The following is a 3,838-nucleotide window of genomic DNA, read 5'->3' on the forward strand; positions in this document are numbered from 1 at the left end:
CAGGTACTATGTTCTTTTCCCCACACCCACTTATTCTTTAACCCACTTTTATACTTATTTAAGATAGTAACAGCTACTAAAACATATATGTCATGTTCTGCTTTGTTAATAGAAATGCACTGAGGTGCCTTTCATTTTTTCCCAGTTGTGTCTTAATGATGGGTTAAAGATAGTGATATTAGCTGGGTGGGAGACCGAGACTCAGAGCCATGAAAAGTTCACTACTTTGTGCATTAATAGCGAGGAAAGGAAATGTCAGGTGCTTTTAGCCGTCATCAGAATGGCAGATGTAAAATACTGTCTGTGATGTGTGAGCAGACAGCTGTTGATGTCAGATGGCTTATGAAACAGAGACCTCTAATTACTGCAGCTCTCTCTGAATGCACAGCATCAGCGCCCACATCCCCGTCACAGCAGAAAGGACGGGAATCGTATCAGCTTTACATAAGAGAGTGAAAGCAGTCAACAAATGTTCTGTGTGCAGTGAGGAATGATTTTAGATTTCATTACACCCTAACCATCTGTATTAGTTACAACTCAGAGTACATCTTCAACAGTAATTGCAAACAACACAACTTATTGTAGGCAACACAGATGAAGGAGATAAACAACAATCTAGAGACCAGAGCTGGAGAACAGCTTTGAGGATGATGCAACGACGGACAAGGAAGACTGAGGGAGTAAATAAAGGGAGAGATAACCTGTGGACACACACCCGGAGATAAATAGTTTAATGAGACTGGAAGCAAGTTAAAGTGAACACAAGACACAAAGACACAACTATTAAAAATAAAACAGGAAGTAAGACAGAAGAGCTGATACAGGGGAAGACAACACTGGGATCACAGCAAAACAAAGACACAGACGGAGGAACAGAGTGGAAACACGACAGTAACAAAGAACAAGATAAAACATAAAGGACCTAAATCATGAGGTAAAGCAGAAGATAAACGACATTTGTAAACACATGACAATAACAGCAGAAATTCAGTCATTTTATTGAAGAGTATATGTACCGTGGTATGAAAAACTGTTTGCCCTTTTCCTATTTCCTTTTTTTTGTATGTTTGTCACACTTTTGACACTTTAGACACAATTCCATTGAAAACCCACTTTTATTCCTTGGCTTCCAAACCTACATGGCCCTGTATGAACAAGTGACCCTGAATGATAACAAAAATTAATTGTGGTGTGTCACATCTCTGAAAAATTACATTTCTGTAGCCACACCCAGGCCTGATTTCTGCCACAATCAAAAAAACGAAACACTTAAGTCGGACCTTTCGGTCTACACAAAGTGGAGCAGTAGAATTTCAGGAACAGTGAGAAACTAAGTAATTGAGATCTGTCTGTCTGGAAAAGGTTATTAAGCTGTTTCTAAAGCTGTGGGACTCCACACAGTCAGAGCCGTTATCCACGATGGTGAAAATATGAAACAGCGGTGAACCTCCCCAGGCTGACTGACCACAATGACTTTAATAAACCAAATTGGTTTATTCCCTCAGAATTCCCAATCCATAATTTTCCTCCCTTTTCTAGCATTATGATAATTGGGATGATACCTATGCCCTGTTCACTGTTCTTCCTTTTTGTCTCTCCTTCTCACCCTCTGTCGTCTCTCGGGTTCTTCCCCGGGAGGAGGCAGGTCTGGCTGGAGGCTCAGCGGGGTGGATATTTTTGGGGTCAGATGAGGTCGCCGCCACTTTGTACTCAGCCATACTATGGCTCACAGACCTTGCTATCATCATGCTGTTGTCACTTCCCACCACCTTTTTCTACATGAGCTCCTTTCACCCTTTGGATTTGAGTCCATTCCCCAACCTCCCCCAGGAAGCGCCCCTGCAGTCATCCAGAGCATCCAGAGCTCGGACTACAGGAGGAGGACTCTGCTTGGTGTTCTTGGACCCGTCACTGCAGGTTGATATTTTGGTGGTTTCCTAAAAAAGCCGACACATTAGAGTGAAGGCCTTTAATTTGATTTAATGAATGGCTTTTGGTCCCGGTTCATTGCCTCTTTTGTGTATTATTGGACAAAATCCATATGGGAGGTTAGAGGCGTAGCTTAAACCCTCCCAGGTCTCTCCCCCTCCCCCTGTCTTTGCTCCGACGCAGGAAGGGAGGTTGAAGGGGGAAGAAGAGAAGTGAGAGGATGGGATGACGGTAAAGAAGGACTTATGTGTAGCAGTTGTGGAGCCGGAGTGATACGGAAGGAGTCCAGGTCTCCTGTAGCTGTCTGTTTACTATTTACAGGAACAATAAGAGAAATCGTACGGACAGGGGGAATATCTCTCACCTCACTGAAGCAGTGTCGGCGAGGGATGGTCTCCCAGAGGAGTGGATTGTGAGTTCCGGCTGGGGGGAAGAAGAGAGGTGGAAGGAGGTCTGCCGACTCCCAAACCCAGCTCCCTCCCTTCACTCAAGTCCATGCCTCTGGCTTCACTTTTCCTGGTAATTTGTATTTTGGGATACAGTGTTGCACAGTTTGTTCTATTTGGGTTTATTAAAGATGGGAATTCCTCCCCCCTTTCTAGATTTCTCCCCCGCCGTCCCTTCCTCAAGAGACTCAGCAGAAGACAGCGGCGAGGGATCAGAAATACGTGAGGGTTCGACATTTTCTGTAATCAAAGATCTGGCTGCCTCCAGCGTAGATTGAGCTAATCTAGCTTTATAGCACTTTGTCATCCAACTTTCTGCCACTCAAAAAGCTGCGTCATCCAACATCAGCTTTTAGTTACTGCCTCTGTAAGTTCCTCCATGGGGGATAATATAATGTAATGTATACTTTATTAATCCCCATGGGGAAACTAGTGCTCTGCATTTAACCCATTCACTCAGTGAAGCAGTGGGCAGCCGCCAATCCAGCACCCGGGGAGCAGTGTGTTGGGGCGGTGCCTTGCTCTGGGGTACCTTAGGGTAGCCATTCAGTGGATTCAAACACCCGACCTTCCGATCATGGGGCAACCACTCTACCTACTGAGCTATCCCTTCCGAGTCCTCTGTGGGGGAAGAGGGTTCAATGAACGCCGTGAGTTTTATTATTTGTTTCACCATCCCCCTGGCAGAATTCAGAGTCAAAACAGCTTTGTCATGTTCATACATGTTAATAAAATGGTTTCAGTGACAATTACTGTTTGTTTCAATCAATTTATTGAGAACATAAGACTTTTAACTTACAACACAAATATCACAATGTAATAAAAAAATTCTAATAAAAGCATCTGCCATTTAGGCAGACTTCTCTCCCCGGCCTCCCTTTGATGCCACATATCCTCTTTGGTCAGGTCGAGCAGCTCATCATCTCGATCCCTTCTCCACTTCCTCCCTGTTGTGATTGGCTGACTCCCTTCCTCCTCAGGGTCCAATTCCCTTTCATTTTGGTCACCCACTGCTGCACTCGGCCCTGGAGTGTGTTCAGCAAGAGAAGAAATTAAGACAGGAGGCCTAATGGAAGGCATCTGTCCTCTCACCTCATCCATGAGGGCGTCCCACTGACTCCCTCTCCTGACGCTGGATACTTGGATCCTAAAGGCAGGGGAAATCAAAAATGACAGTAGACAAATAAAAAAAACACAACAACTCTTAGTAAAAGTACATTTAATAACTTGTGTTTCTTCTTCATAACAGCATACTTTGTATTTTGTCTTTACGTTATCCCATTTTTTCTGGCCTGCAAGGGGGCGACTTTCCCCTGCAGGCCCATCTTCTCCAGAGTTGCCCTGATCACACCAGAAAAATAAGAGAAGACAGACACCATGGTAACTATGTTAATCCCTAAATCCAAATGTTTTCAGAGCAGAACACCAGAGGAACACCGTCTGGACATCACAGGTTCTGTACA

This window comes from Neolamprologus multifasciatus, chromosome 12 (genome assembly GCF_963576455.1).
Source record: "Neolamprologus multifasciatus chromosome 12, fNeoMul1.2, whole genome shotgun sequence".
In the NCBI taxonomy this organism is placed as follows: domain Eukaryota; kingdom Metazoa; phylum Chordata; class Actinopteri; order Cichliformes; family Cichlidae; genus Neolamprologus; species Neolamprologus multifasciatus.